At 47.3% G+C, this 15571-nt stretch overlaps 1 protein-coding gene across 4 annotated transcripts in view; it reads left to right on the top strand.

Annotated features, from left to right (window-relative positions):
• LOC147637513 (uncharacterized) overlaps positions 1-15571 on the top strand; it is a 183833-nt gene that overhangs the window by 21397 nt on the left and 146865 nt on the right. The window lies entirely within an intron of this gene.

The raw sequence follows: 15571 nt of genomic DNA, 5'->3' as shown, positions 1-15571 counted from the left end.
CATTTGATAGTTTTCAAAATTTTGAAAATTGGCTAAATATAGGCTCCACTATGTTTCTTCTCTTCCTTCAATCTTGAGGATATGTAGTGTCAAAGACATTAGTGCAGCAACACTTTTATTAACCAGCTATCTAACTGAGCAGCACCTTTTATTTCATTTAGCCCCAAAACCTTCAGAGTATGTATGTCTGTACAAGCATCGATTACCTCTTCACGATTGTGCCCCTTCCCTAAAAACTCTGTACAAGATAGTGACTGTTGGTGGGCGGCTAGGCCTTTCCAAGTACCTATGCCCACCTGAAACATTTGATCCCCTATGGGAACACGGCCTATTACATATCAAAAGAATTGTAACTTCCCGGACACTTGCAACTGGTTAAAATCTCCACAAGGACTCAAATTTAATTTTGTGTAACAGTACCTATGCCCACCTGCAACTATAACTCCCTGGACACTTGCAACTGGTTAAACATCTCCACAAGGACTCAAATTTATTTTGTTTGTAACAGTACCTATGCCCACCTGACCTTACAACTTTGAAAAAACATTTGACCCCCCTATGGGACATTGGGAACACGACCCATTACATATTAAAAGAACTGTATCTCCCTGGACACTTGCAACTGGCTAAATACCTTCACAAGGACTCAAATTTAATTTTTGTATAACATCCATCCCCCCCACCCCGCCCCAATTTTTCTCTCTGCTACCCATTTTTTGGAAAATCCCTTGGACAGTGAGGTCGTTTACCTTGAATAGAAAAACCCTAATCCTAGATGGCTTGCTCATTTAGATATGAGATTTTTTAGCCGAACAGCAGAAACCCTAATGCATTATCAAAACAACAAACTCTACAATGGAGAGAGAAAGAAAGAATGAAAGATATATTAACACCTGCGAAAGGCGAAAGTGGCGTATGAGACCAAAACATAGTACACAGCTGATGGTGTCTCATCAAAAGTAAGACAAAAAGGACTCAAAACAGTCCTAAACAGCTATGAAAGGAAAATACTCCTCCTGAGGTACAACAAAGTATAATATCTACAACTAGCATAATACTGGTGTAATCTGCTCGTCTCAGTATCACTCTCATGGGGTGCTGTAAGATAGAGAAGCTAAAGTGGCGGGGCAGTCGTCTCCTGTGGTGGCAGGAGAGAGAGAGAGAAATGAAATGAAATGAAATGTTATATTAATGTCTTCAAAAGGCCATAATGACCTATGAGACCAAAAGTTACATCATGGTGGATCTGATACAATGTCTGGATTAAAAAAAAAAAACCCAGAAAATGAAAAATAAAGATGATACTACAGGCACCTAGAAAATGAAACTGGAAATGGAAGGTAAACAGAAACCCTTATAGGGTGTGAATATAGTGAGGGGGGGGGGGTACGCTATGGAGGTGAGTGGAATATAGTGAGGGGATACAATATCATGTGGGACGGAGGGGTACACTATGGAGGTGCCTCCATCTCATAATATGTGCCGCATCGGACGCTGGCGGATCTCCTCAATATCCTCCATGGTGAGTACTCTGACTGGACGTCTCCCATGCCGTGCTAGTGTGGTCTTGATCCTCTGTTGTAGTCTCCGCCGGTGTCGAGATGGGCCTCTCATCTTGGGGCGCCTGGACCGCCCCAGCTCTATAGCCCGATCAATCAGTGTACCTCTGGTGCGGCAGGAAGGAGAGAGAGAGAGAGAGAGAGAGAGAGAGAGAGAGAGAGAGAGAGATGAAATGATATATTAACGTCTCTAAGAGGCCATAATGGCCTATGAGACCAAAACTGAGAGTACATCTGAAGTTGGTGTCTCATCAAAGAGAACAACTAAATGAGACTAAAAAGTACAATAAACTGATTGTCCTACAGTTGTTAGCACAGAACTGTAAGACTCCGAGATGATACTGAGTAGCAAATACTGGAAAATACTGAAAAATGTATATCAGGTAGATCCATGTATGCTGATCAGTTGAAGTGTTGCCCTCTCCTTAGATCAAGTATCTCCGCCATGGGGCTGTCTAGAATGGAGAGGTCGTAGAAGCGAGGTAGGCACAGAACTGTAAGACTCCGAGATGATACTGAGTAGCAAATACTGGAAAATACTGAAAAATGTATATCAGGTAGATCCATGTATGCTGATCAGTTGAAGTGTTGCCCTCTCCTTAGATCAAGTATCTCCGCCATGGGGTGTCTAGAATGGAGAGGTCGTAGAAGCGAGGTAGGCACCTCCGATGTCAAGCAATAATGGCTCTGATCTGGCGATGGTGAGGATGCTGTGGTCGGGATCTTAGTGGGCGTGGCATAAGATAACTGCTCTATCAGTGGTGACTCCCTGGGAGTGTGGTCGGTGCCCTGATGGCCCAATGGAGGAGGTATCAGGAGGTGTGTGGGCTGGGTTGCTGGTGCTAGTGTCAAAGACATCTGTCAGGGTCCTTTGTCTAGGTACATCATGGCTCGGCCTCCTGTCTGCCAAGAGGGTCTCTCTGTGTCTCCTGAGCTCAAGTAGAAACAATCCCAGGCATATCTGATTCTCAAACTCCATGACCCTGCGTAACGGCCCAAAACCCTCTCGGAAGAGGCAGTGATATCTCCCTCGGATCTCATAATAGACTGTACATCAGCAAATGTAGTGTTCCTCTGTCTCTACCTCCTGGTAGCATAACTGACAAATGCGGTCATCCAGGATCTGATGCACATATCGCCCTACCTCAATCCGTTAGCTGGTGTGATGAGGTCCGGATCTGTCCAATGGCACAACGTATCCCATGTGATAGGTGTACATCCATGTCACAGTTTCCAGAAACGCCGTTTCCAAGGCCCTATTTTTCCAGGGTTTAGAAACCCGCGTGCTGTTTTATGCTTCCACTTCAGCAGAGGCAGAGGACCACGATCCTACCATTTCTTCATCTGAGCCTGACTCTCATGAGTCGGAGGATGACTCCTCCATGGATGATCTTGATGAGTGATTTTTGGAGCACTTAGCTCTAGGATTTTGTCATGCCAACAGCTGCTGCCAACCACATGGATATTTTTTTATCATGTTTTGTATTTACTATAGTCTATACATATGGATTATGGATGATGGATGATGGATCTTGTTTTGTATTGACTCTTTTGAGGCTTGAGCCTTGAGCCTACAGTTGTCATTTCTGAATTTTGATCTATCATTTGAGTCTTTGACATTGAACTTAAGCAAAGATGTATTTTTCAAGCTTTTGTAATGTTTTTATTAATTATATATGTATGTATTAAACCCTAAAACCGAAACTCCGTTTCCCCGTTTCTTCCCGAAGGCCGAAACTCCGAAACTCCGTTTCCCGCCGTGCTCCGCACCCCCGTTTCCGAAACTCGTGGAAACTATGATCCATGTACACCGGGCGGGTGATAAAATCATCTGGTGAGAGGTGTAGAAAATGGCTCTTGTAATGAGCCATTTTCGTGCCTAAGGGCTCAAGGGGGACTAGTCCATGTCCTCTCTGTGTCCACTCTGATGATATCCATCCTGATGACGCGGTTTTTCTCTGAGCGGGTGAAATCCAAAAATGGACAATCCAGACTGTACTGAAAGGGTGGTAGTGCCTCTATCCGCAAACCATGTAGGTCAAACCATGATCTCATCTGAGCGTACCAGCAATGAGTATCTCCATCCTCTGCCAACTGTATGGATGAGGTCAATGCCAATCGGGAGTACCTCTGCTGCTGGGGGAGCTCCCATAGCCACTGTAAAAAGTTAACTGCCTGGAATAGGGCCTCGGTTACTACTGGTGGGGCACCTAGCTCAGCCTGAACTATCTCATGTGGTACTGTTGATTTCCTCCGAATCATGCGGGCAATCATCATAATCAGTGGTCTCTCCATTTGCCTCCATCCCTTATCTGTCCTTGTCTGAGATCTGTGATGTATACTAGGCCCCCAAATTGGAGCTCCGTACAGGAGGGTCAGTGTGACAAGTGTATCAAATAGCCACAATTTGGTGCGTGGCTCTTGAAACTGTATGTGTGCACACTGCCTCTCAAGTGCCCCCAAGGCTGCATGCCCTCCAACTAATCTAGCTGCTGCTGCCCCCTTTAGGGAGAAATGCGGTCCTGTGAAAGTAACTCCCAAGTAGACATATGACCTGATGTACTCTACCAGCTCCCCTCGAAAAGTGAACTGAGGCTCTGATCTCATCACCCATGCGTGTGTGGTGTTAAACACCATAACCTTGGTTTTCCCAAGGTTCACTGTTAGATCTCTATCCGCACAGAAAGCCTGTAATGCATCTAGGTGTCTTTGTAATCCCTCCGGAGAGTGTGTGATTAGAACAATATCATCAGCATATAACAAGATGGGTATCAACACCCCTGCCAGGCATCCCCCTGGGCCTCCCAATCTGTCTACATAATCAGAGACCGCATCAATGTACAGTCCAAAGAGGGTGGGCAATAGCGTGCATCCCTACTTCATCCCTATCGTGCTGGTCACCCTATCAGATAGTCTGCCTGGAGCTCGGACTCTGCCTGTCACACAGACTCATACAAAGCATATATCCCCCCACTGCATATCCTCGGGTACCTCAATGTCATGCAATCTGTGCATAAGCCTGGCACGTGGTACGATATCGAAGGCTTTGCGGAAGTCCACAAAGCAGCAGTAAATCCTTCTCTTCTGTGCCCTGCCCTCTTCAATAAGTGCCGTGCCCTCTTCAATAAGTGCCCGAAGTGTCAGTATGTGATCCAAGGTAGTAAATCCTCTCCTGAAGCCAGCTTGTCCATGTGCTCAATGACCATGCCTCTCTGCCCATCGGCTCAGCTCCGACTCCAATATAGAGCCATATAGTTTGGCCAAGTAATGACCAATCATGATCGTCCTGTAGTACCATGGGGTCCCCACTCTTAAAGAGTGGTACAATGATATGCTCTGTCCATCTTGTCGGGAAACCCTCACAAATGGCACGATTAAACACATGTACTATGAGCGGAGCCAAAGTGTCTCGTGCATATGAGAAGTGCTCTCCAACTAGCTCATCATGATCCTGTGCCTTTCCATTCTGTAACCTGTCTATCGCATCTAGCACCATCCACATAGTAAAAAAGGTGCTGCTAGCTGGTGTAGCTCCCAGTGGAGGGAAGGTGGGGGGCTATCCTGGTGCATCATATAGCTCTCTAGCATAAGTATGCCATGCCTCAGGTGCAATAATCGGAGTACCAGGTGCAATAATCGGAGTAAGCCATGCCTCAGGTGCAGTAATCGGAGTACCAGGCTGTCTCTCGTGAAACATCTGCCATGCCCTCTTGCTGTCCTTCCCTAGGAAGAGTTGGTAGATCTCCTCCTCTAGCTTAGCTAGATAGGCTCGTTTCTTCCTCCGCACAAGGCGCCGAAAGATCATCCTCGCCTGTCTATGCGTGTGAGACCCAATGGCAATCTCATGCTGTAGCTGTGCTCGTGTCTAAAGACACTCATCATCATACCAACTGTTCTGTGGGGCAGTGCTGCAGGTGTGGGTGGAAGGGATCATAGTGCAGGAAACGCATATGAGGCGGGTGCATGTAGTACACCTGCCAATCCTCTCGTGATCTCGTCCAGAGGGCTATGTGGGTCTAAATCGAACAGGCCATCAGATACTGCATCTCGGTAAACCCCAACTATCTCACGTGTAAACTGATGTCTCGGGTACCTAGGTAGATAAGTGGCTGGCCCATCTCTCGGGGATCTACCTACTAGTGTGAAACTCAGGTATGCATGATCGGCTGCTATGCCAATGGGCCTACTGGAAATCGTGAAACGCCGCACATCAGGTATCAAACAATGAAGGAGATCCCATCAAGTAGTCCACTGTGCTCACTCCCCCTCTAGAGTTCTAGTGTGTGAGAGCATCTGATCCTTGCCATCTCGATAAGCCATTGTATATGACCAACCCATGTGCACTCCCGAGTGTGAGAAAATGCCTATCATAATCTGTAATCTCCCCCTCATCTTGTGCTGATCTCTGCAACCCTACATCCTTTGCCGTGATCTCCCGGTACATAGCGTCTTGAGTATCATATAGCTTTGTCTGCTCTGTGCCTGTACATGCATTAAAGTCTTCCAATAGTAATATGTCTCCCATGCTAGCAAACCTCATGATATCATCATATAGTGGTATATAGGGCGACTCTCCTGATGGTGCAAACCTGGAGTGGGCTGGGAGAAAGTAGCATACTGCCACTTATAGCTCGCGGAGCCCCTCTGCATATTCAGACCCACATGTACCTCGCATCTGCATCGCTATGTACCACATGTATTTTGTCACGAAGCTCCTCCCTGTAAAGTATTGCCACTCCTCCAGATCCTTTAATACCTCCCACTGTGCGTGGCTAAGGGCGGAAAACTGATTTCCATCTATAACCCCATACGTAACGAAGCCTCTTGTTTGTGCACTGATGGGTCTCTGTATACATAGCAATATCACTGTGTCTGAAAGTATCCTCAAAGTATCCTGCATCTGTTCTAAGGGCTCCATTGCAATTTCAAACCGTGAATCACAAGGTCTCATAGGCCACACACCGTTAAGCAGGCCTCCTCTTCATAATGATGACTTGGCCATCTTTGTATACCGCCCATTTTCCATCTTTCCTTACCTGAAGCACACGCGGCATGTGTTCCTTCCGGTGTGCTATCTGTGCCGGTGTAAGGTCCTCATTCAAATAAATCTTTTCCCCCTTAAGGGCTATCCTTTTGGAGAGGAAGGCCTTCTTCTTCTCCAAGTCACCAAACCTAATGATCAATATCTTCGCCCTGGTTTCATCTCTGCCTACTCCATGCTCTGGTAATGGGTACATCAGTGGCTCCAATTTTTGTTGCAAGAGCTTTTGCATCCTCTTGGGGATTTCCCTTATCTTCCCACCCAACTACACGTACATGTAAGGCACGTGCCCGTCTCTTGGCTTCCTCTTCCAATGTAGCATTCATCACCTCTACTTTATTGACTGGTGTATCCTTTTGTTTTTTTACTACTTCAATCCATGGGTCGATTTCCTCAATTTGTTTCTTTGTGGCACTGGCAATTTCAGCCCATGAATGCATTTCCTTCTCACCTGCAGCCACTTTTGCCTTACATGATTCCAAAGTGTTTTGCATTTCTGTGATGTCTTTTTTGCGGTCAGCCATACATGTCTTCAAAGTGCCTTTGTATGATGCAATTGTTGTGCCAATCTCTTGGAGCATGTCATCCTTCCATTTCTGCATCTTTTTTTTTCATTTCCGTGTGCATCAAGGCTTGAGCTAATTCCATCTCGACCCGTACTTGGGCTTGCATTTCTCCCTTCAATTGGACATATATCTCTTCCTTCAACATTTCGTATATCACTTTCCTTTGGGCATGCATCTGCTCGGTCCATTCCTTTTCAAGCTCTTGTCGCGTGGTGTTCATCTCTGTCCTTATGTGAAGCTGTATCTCCTCATAAAGGGCCTCATCTCGTCGGGCCATCTTCTCAATCCTTCGTGAGCCAGGGGACATGATTCCTTCCCTCAGTCTTCTGTGGTAGGCATTTGGTGCCTTCGTGGGGGTGTGAAAGGTTGTCTCACCATCCTGTTCCCCCTCGAGGGGTTGAGACATGTAAAAGGGAGCAAGGGTGGGTGGGAAACTGGCGGCGCAGAAAGTACAGCAGAGAGGCGTGCAGGTGGGTGCGCATAGAGCAGAGGCGCACAAGTCAAAACTGGCTGCGCACAGAGTACAACAGAGAGAGAGAGAGAGAGAGAGAGAGAGAGAGAGAGAGAGAGAGAGAGATTTGAAGGTTCTACTAAAGACCCAATGGGCCTATGAGACCAAAGTGATACAATAATGTCCATGGCATATCTCATGAAGGAACGGAAAATAAAATAGAAACAAAACAAAACTATCTCACTGGAGTGATACAAAATTGTCCATGGAAATCTCATCATGGAATACCAGGAACATGAAACATGAGAGTAGCGCCACCCCCCAATAGATGATATACCACTCTCCAAAACACAATGGGTATGGCCGAGAGGTCTCCCTCAACTACGTCACATGGAAATGTACCTCGATGGTGATGGAGCATGGCCTAGATCTTGAGCCAATGAGGGGATCGTGGCCAACGTCCGGGGGGCGGGGGGCATCCAGCACGCTTGAATGTGAAGGCCTTGTCCGAGGTGGGTCCGGAGCAGCCCAAGGTGGGTCCACGAGAGCCAGTGTATGGCTGTCGGATGTTCTCCTCCTCTTGGGTCTGGAAGTAGCTAGTGATGGTTGGCTGGCAAGGGAGGGGTCGGGTGGCCATGGCCGAAGCTCTCTCAAGAAAGTGTCCTTGTGTCTGCGGAGCTCGATCAGGAAGAGCCCTAGGCAATGTTAGTATGGAAGTCAATGATCCTGGAGAGTGGGCCGAATCCCTCATGGAACAAACAATGAAACCTCCCGCGGATGTCGTAGTATACTGGGCAGCGACGTATGTTTAATGCTCATCCCGCGGATCTCATAGTATACTGGGCAGCGACATACGTTTAATGCTCATCTGTCTCTACTTGTGTGTGACAATTTTGTCGACGGATCCTCTCCTCCCTAAGTCTCCGTATGAGCTCAACGGTTGTGAAGACGCGTGCTCAGCTCTTCCTGTCTCCACTCTGAGGTGGGGGGGTTAAACCCGTATTTGGCTAATCGCAGTCTGCATGGCATGGGACATGTGAACACTTAGGTACCCCGGCTGCTGGATGAATCCATCCTTAGTGAGCGTGAGGAAGTGATCTTTGTAGAAGTGCATCTTCCGTGGGAGCTCCGAAGGTGTGATCCATGTGCAGTGGGTGTGTGTGTATATATATATATATATATATATATATATAGAGAGAGAGAGAGAGAGAGAGAGAGAGAGAGAGAGAGAGAGAGAGAGAGATATTAACGTCTACGAGAGGCCAAAGTCGGCCTATGAGACAAAAAATAATACAACTGTGTTCTTCCGGTCATCGGAAGAAAAGAAACAAAAGAAAAAGTGTGCATGTGTCTGGATACAACTGTGAATCATCATGGATCGGTGGAGCCCATATACAAACAATATAAGGGGGGTGGGGATGTGGAGAGAGAGAGAGAGAGTTATATTAACGTCTACGGAAGACCCCAAGCACAATGGTACCATGAATTTACCGAGCCATGGAAGAACTGAAAAGGAAATGAAAAAATGGAAAAAACTCCAATTTGTGTATACATCGAGATAGTACATGATTATCCTATGATCCATCCTCAGGTAAATACCAATCTTAGGGCAGAAAGAGGGTCAGGCCTCTAGGATGGGAGTATGTCGTGTCGGCGGAGAACCTACCGGATTTGTCTGTGGTGGAGAGTCCTGATGCTGTGGGTGGAGGGCATCTGACTTGTAGAGGAAGACCTAGAGGGTCTTTCCCAGAAAAGACAATCAAATCTCCCTCAGATCTCATAGTAGGGTGGGCATCTAAACAAATAGTGCTCCTTGTCCTCCACCCTCACCACTGGTGCATACTCTGCATATATGTGCATCTCGTGGGATGCCTCGGTTTTGCCAGGACTCAACCCTTATGCGATGACAAGATATCCTGAGCTGGTCATAATTGCTATCCATAGGCATGCGACATGTGCATTTGTAGGTATCTTGGGATTTCAATGAACCCATCTTCAGAAACTCTCAAAAAATGCTCTTTGTAAAAAGGAGGTTTTGTGAAGAGCTCTAGGGACACCGATGTCCGGCTCATGTGAGCCCTAGTAGGTCGAGCGGTATAAGATGGTTTGATCTCTAGCTGTGAATCTCCCAAAAGAGAATGAAATCTCCCTCGGATCTCATAGTAGGGTGGGCATCTAAACAAATAATGGTCCTCATCCTCCACCTAATCACCAGTGCATACTGTGCATATATGTGCATCTCGTGGGATTCCGTCAGCTCTGCCGGGACTCAATCCTTAGGCGATGCCAAGATATCCTTGGCTGGCCATAATTGCTATCCATAGGCATACGGCATGTGCATTTCTAAGTATCCTGGGTTCTCAATGAACCCATCCTTAGAAACTCTCAAAAAATGCTCTTTGTAAGGAGGAGGTTTTGTGAAGAGCTCTTGGGACACCCATGTCCGGCTCATGTGGAGCCCCAGTAGGTCCAGTCGTATAAGATGGTTTGATCTCTTGCTGTGAATGATCCAAAGACGGCGAGTCTAGGCTGTATTGCGAAGGAGGAAGGCTGTCCATCTGGAGGCTGTGTCCATCAAACCAATCAATCACGTGAGAGTACCACAATCTGCCATGTCCGTCCTGATGTAATTGCATGCATGACTCAAGGGCCAATCTTGGGAGGCGCTCACTGTCAAGTGTGTATACATGATGAATATAAGTAATGGTCTGAGAGAGGGGATCTCTATGAAGAAAGGGGTGGCTCCAAACTCTGATACCACAATCTCACGTGGCACAAATGGCTTACACCTGATCGAATGTGAGAGCATCATCATTTGAAGTCTCTCTATGCTCTTCGAGGTTGTGTCACTGCGAAATCCCCAGAAGGGGGGACCATACATCATCGCTGGGCGCACCAAGATATCAAATAGCCAACATTTGGTGTGGAGAGAAAGAAAGATTTTATTAACGTCTTCTAAAGTCCCTGCGTGCATGAGAGAGAGAGAGAGAGAGAAATGAAATGAAATGTTATATTAACGTCTTCAAAAGGCCATAATGACCTATGAGACCAAAAGTTACATCATGGTGGATCTGATACAATGTCTGGATTAAAAAAACCCAGAAAATGAAAAATAAAGATGATACTACTGGCACCTAGAAAATGAAACTGGAACTGGAATATAGTGAGGGGAGGGTATGCTATGGAGGTGAGTGGAATATAGTGAGGGGATACAATATCATGTGGGACGGAGGGGTACACTATGGAGGTGCCTCCATCTCATAATATGTGCCGCATCGGACACTGGCGGATCTCCTCAATATCCTCTGTGGTCAACACCCTGACTGGGTGTCCGGCATGCCTCGCAAGAATAATCCGAATCTGCCGCTGCAACCTCCGTCTATGCTGGGATGCCCTCCTCCGTAGTCGTGGGCGTCTGAACCACCCAAGCTCAGTCGCACGATCAATCAGGTGTGGGCGGTATCCATGTCCTGCTGCCTGCTGCTGTGGTCCATCTGGCGCAGTGATCGCTGGACTAAAGAAATCTGTAATGTGCCTCTGAGTCTGGCTCTCTGTGCGCCTAAGCAGGCTATCTCTATGTCTCCCCAGCTCCAGCAAGAATAATCCCAAATACCTCTGGTCCTGGTATCCCATGACTCTGGAAAGTGGTCCAAAACCCTCTCTGAATAAACAGTGGAAACGACCACGTATCTCATAGTATGCAGTACAATGGCATATATAATGCAGCTCTGTCTCTGGCTCCCCATGGCATACTCGGCATATCCTGGCCTCAGCTGGTATACCTCTATATCGGCCAATCTCAATCTCAAGCTGGTGTGAGGATGTGCGAATCTGACCAATAGCGCATCGTACTGCATGAGACAAGTGTACATCCATGTAACTGGGTCTGATCACAAAACCATCTGCTGTGAGCTGAAGAAAATGCTCTCTGTAGAAAGCCATCTTCGTGCCCAGCTCCTCAGTCGGCTGTATCCATGTCCTCCTAATGTCCAGCTGAACTAAATCCTGACGGATGAGTCTGGTAATCTCGGTCCGTGTGAGAGTGAGAGAGGGTGCCTCCAGAGAATACTGGAAGGGAGGCAATCTGTCCATGCTAAAACCATGTGCCTGGAACCAAGATGTCATCTGTCCATACCAACAAGCTGTGTCTCCCTGTAAAGCTAACTGTCGGGAGGACTTCAGGGCGAGGCGTGCATATCTGTCTTGGGGGAGATCCCACAAGCCATGTATGTAGGAGACTGATCTCGTAAGAGCCTCAATCACCAGAGGGGCAGCCGCCAGCTCTGCTCGAATAATCTCATGAGGTACCACGGCCTTGGCTCTAATAATCCTAGCAATCATAGATACCAAAGGCCTCTCCATACCTCTCCACCCGCCTGCGCTGTGATGGCCCACTGAAGGTCCCCATATCTGCACTCCATAAAGCATAGCTGATGTCACTAGAGTGTCAAAAAGCCAAAGTTTCGTTCGAGGTTCCTGAAACTGAACCTGCGAACACATCCTCTCCAAACCACCCAGGGCTGCATGTGCTCTAGTCAATCTAGTCTCTGCTGCTCTCCTCATCGAAAACACTGGCCCACTGAATACTACCCCAAGATATGTATATGCATCTGTATACTCCACAATCTCTTGCCCATATGTAAATGTGGAAGCTGATCGCCTAACCCACTGTGGCGTGGTGTTAAACACCATAACCTTGGTTTTGCCAAGGTTGACAGACAATCCACTATCATGTGCAAACTCATGTAAAGCATCCAGATGACGCTGCATACCCTCAGGGGAGTCAGAGATCAACACAATATCATCAGCATATAACAATAGTGGGATCCATGTACCTGCTAGCTGGGCTCCTCTGTCCCCCAATCTCTCAATGTAGTCAGAAGCCTCATCCACATACATACCAAACAGTGAAGGAGATAACGGGCAACCTTGCTTCACTCCTATAGTGGAGTGAACCAAAGTAGAGACCCCCTCTGGGGTGCGTACCTGTCCTGCAACTGATCTATATAAAGCCATAATCCCCCATATGAGCTCTGTGGGTACCCCCATCTCCTGTAATCGCCTCATCAATCTGGCTCTGGGCACTGTATCAAATGCTTTGCGGAAGTCCACAAAGCTACAATAAATCCGTCGCCCATGCGACCTGCCCTCCTCAATAATGGCCCGTAGAGTCAAGATGTGGTCAAGAGTAGAGAAACCTCTCCTGAACCCTGCCTGTCCCTCTGCTCGAATGCCAACTCTCTCTGCCCATCTACTCAACTGCTGCTCAAGAATGGATGCATACAATCGTGCTAGTGTGTGACCAATCATAATAGTGCGATAATTACCTGGCTCCATAGGGTCCCCTGACTTGAAGATAGGCACGATGGTGGACCTACTCCAAGTCTCGGGTAAGCCTTCGCACATAGCATGATTGAACATCACTGCTAGAAGCTCTGCCAGCATGTCTCTCGCATGAATAAAGTGCTCAGCGACCAATCCATCATGATCATATGCTCTCCCAGTCTTCATCCTATCAATGGCCTTCCTTACCATCTCTGTGGTAAAGAAAGTACATGTCTGTGGGCATGGTGCTGGCGGGTCAGGAAAAGGTGTCTGTCCAGGAACTGTATATAGAGATGCTGCATAACTACCCCAGACCTCTGTAGAAGTGATGGCCAAAGCAGGGGAGGACTCATGAAACAGACGCCAAGCCTCCCTCGAATCTTGGCTCAAGAATAGCTGGTATAATTCCTGCTCTAGCTGAGCAAGGAAGGCCCGCTTCTTCCTTCGCACAAGGCGTCGGAAGGCAATACGTGACTGTCGGTGAGTAGTGACTCCCAAAGCAACCTCCCGCTGCAGTTGGGCTCTGGTCTCTCTGCACTCCTCATCATACCAACTGTTCTGGGGCATACATCTAGAACGCTGTCTCTGTCCAGGCTGAGTATCTGGATATGCCTCTCTCGCTGCATCATGTAAAGTCTCTGTCAGTATATGGGTCAACTCCTCCAAAGGTCTCCCTGGCTCCTCTGTGTACAGACGTCTATAAATCCCATCTGTGTAGACAGCATCAGTCTCTGAGGTAAAAGTATATCGAGTGTGATCTGCCCCTCGTGTCCTCTGAGCTGTGGTAAAGTGAAAAGAGATAGTCAATGTCAACAATGCATGATCCACTACTACCCCAATGGGCCGAGATCCAACTGTGAAGTCCTCAATGCATGAAACAAAGCTGGGCATAGCCATAACATAATCCACTGTGCTAGCACCATGTCTATGTGGAAAGCAAGTAAATCCAGCTGCTGACGGAAACCTCTGCAAGCCATTAAGTATGGCCAACCCATGTGCAGTCCCCATATCTACCAAATATCTCCCATACTCTGTGCACTCCACATCCTGTGAGCGTCTGTCTAATCCCATATCCAGAGTGTCCAGCTCTCTCAGCATCTCCTCCGAGGTATCATAAAAGGCTGTTTGGCGGTTGCCCGTCCGGGCATTAAAGTCCCCTAACAGGATGATGTCTCCATCCCTAGAGAACTCCCATATGTCATCATCTAGCACAGAGAAAGGAGACTGCCCTCTAGGTGCTGCATATGTCGATGTACTAGGAGCAAAATAGCATATGGCAATATACAGGAATCTGCCTGTGTCGGCCCTCAGTCTCACCCACATATATCTGGCCTGATCATCTCTCCGAACGATGTGTAGAAGCGGTTGCAGCTCCTCCCTGAAAAGAACTGCCACCCCTCCTGATCCTCTACTACTGTGTACTGATCTCGTCCCTACTCTGCAAGCTGTCTCCCATCTGTATCCTGTCACCTGTGGCATCATCTGACCAGGGGCCTGGTGAGTCTCCGAGTAGAAGACTATATCTCTATCTCTAAAGCTGTCCTCAAAGGCACCTACATCAAGTCTGAGAGATCCATTGCAGTTCCAGGCTGCCAGCTTTAATTTGGTCCCATAGGTCTCGCACCATCATGTAGAGCGTCGCTCCACGATGACCACCCTCCCTTCTCTATAAAATGCTATCTTTCCCTTTTCTCTTGCCACTCTAATCTCTGGCATAACTTCCTTCATATGTGCAAGCTGTGAAAGAGTAAGATCATCACCAAGAAAAATGCCTGTATTCTTTAAAGTGGGTCGTCTCTTCAAGAACTCCTTCTTTGCCTCAATAGAGGAGAAGCGAAGTATGAGAGCTCTTTCCTTTGATGTTTCCCCGTTGCCTCCGCTTTTTTTGCCCACTCTCCAGGCCTTTGCGTGGGCCGGACTGTCAATCCCCATCAACACCATAAGCTCTTTTACCTCCTCTTCAACTTTATCCCCGTCTTTAAGGCCGGTAATCCTCACATGCAAAGCACGTGTACGTCTTCGTTGTTCCTCTTCCAAAGTCATGTTGATGATTGTAGGTGTAGGGGTTGTTACCTCCTTACCTTTACCCTTCTTGGCGACCTCTATCCACTTCTCCGCTTCATCCATCTTCTTTTGCGTCTTGGTGATGACTTCCACCCATGAGGAAGTCTTTGCTTCGTTTTGCTTCTCTTCTTCCTTAATTGCCCGTACTTGTTCCTTGATAACCTTGAGCTCTTCTATCATGGATGGCTGAATTTCACCTTCTTCAAGTCCACCATTTGCCTTGGCCTCTGCAAGCTCCCTCTGAAGAGCTGAAATTACGCCTTTGAGTGTGTTGACTTCCCCGTGAAGGTCTTTGACTTCCGCTATGAGGTCCTCCTTCTCCTCTTTGAAAGATATATTAAACGTCTATTGAAGACCATGGTCACCATGAAATGCGTTTCAGCTCGGCTGAAACCTTGAAACACTGAAACATGTCACGTTTCGTGAAATCTTGAAACTCTATGTCTGAAACACCGTTTCATACTTGAACCTTGAGCAATGGAGGTGAGACTCGAGAGTAGGAGAGAGATGTAGGAGAGGCTTGCCAATGGAGAGGTTAGAGCAAGAGGTGAGTGTAGGAGAGCAA

Source organism: Cibotium barometz, chromosome 6 (assembly GCF_041138505.1).
Source record: "Cibotium barometz isolate CiBa-2024 chromosome 6, ASM4113850v1, whole genome shotgun sequence".
NCBI classification, from domain to species: domain Eukaryota; kingdom Viridiplantae; phylum Streptophyta; class Polypodiopsida; order Cyatheales; family Cibotiaceae; genus Cibotium; species Cibotium barometz.
The sequence above is the reverse complement of the archived record's forward strand: the minus strand, read 5'-3'. Positions and strand labels throughout refer to the sequence as shown.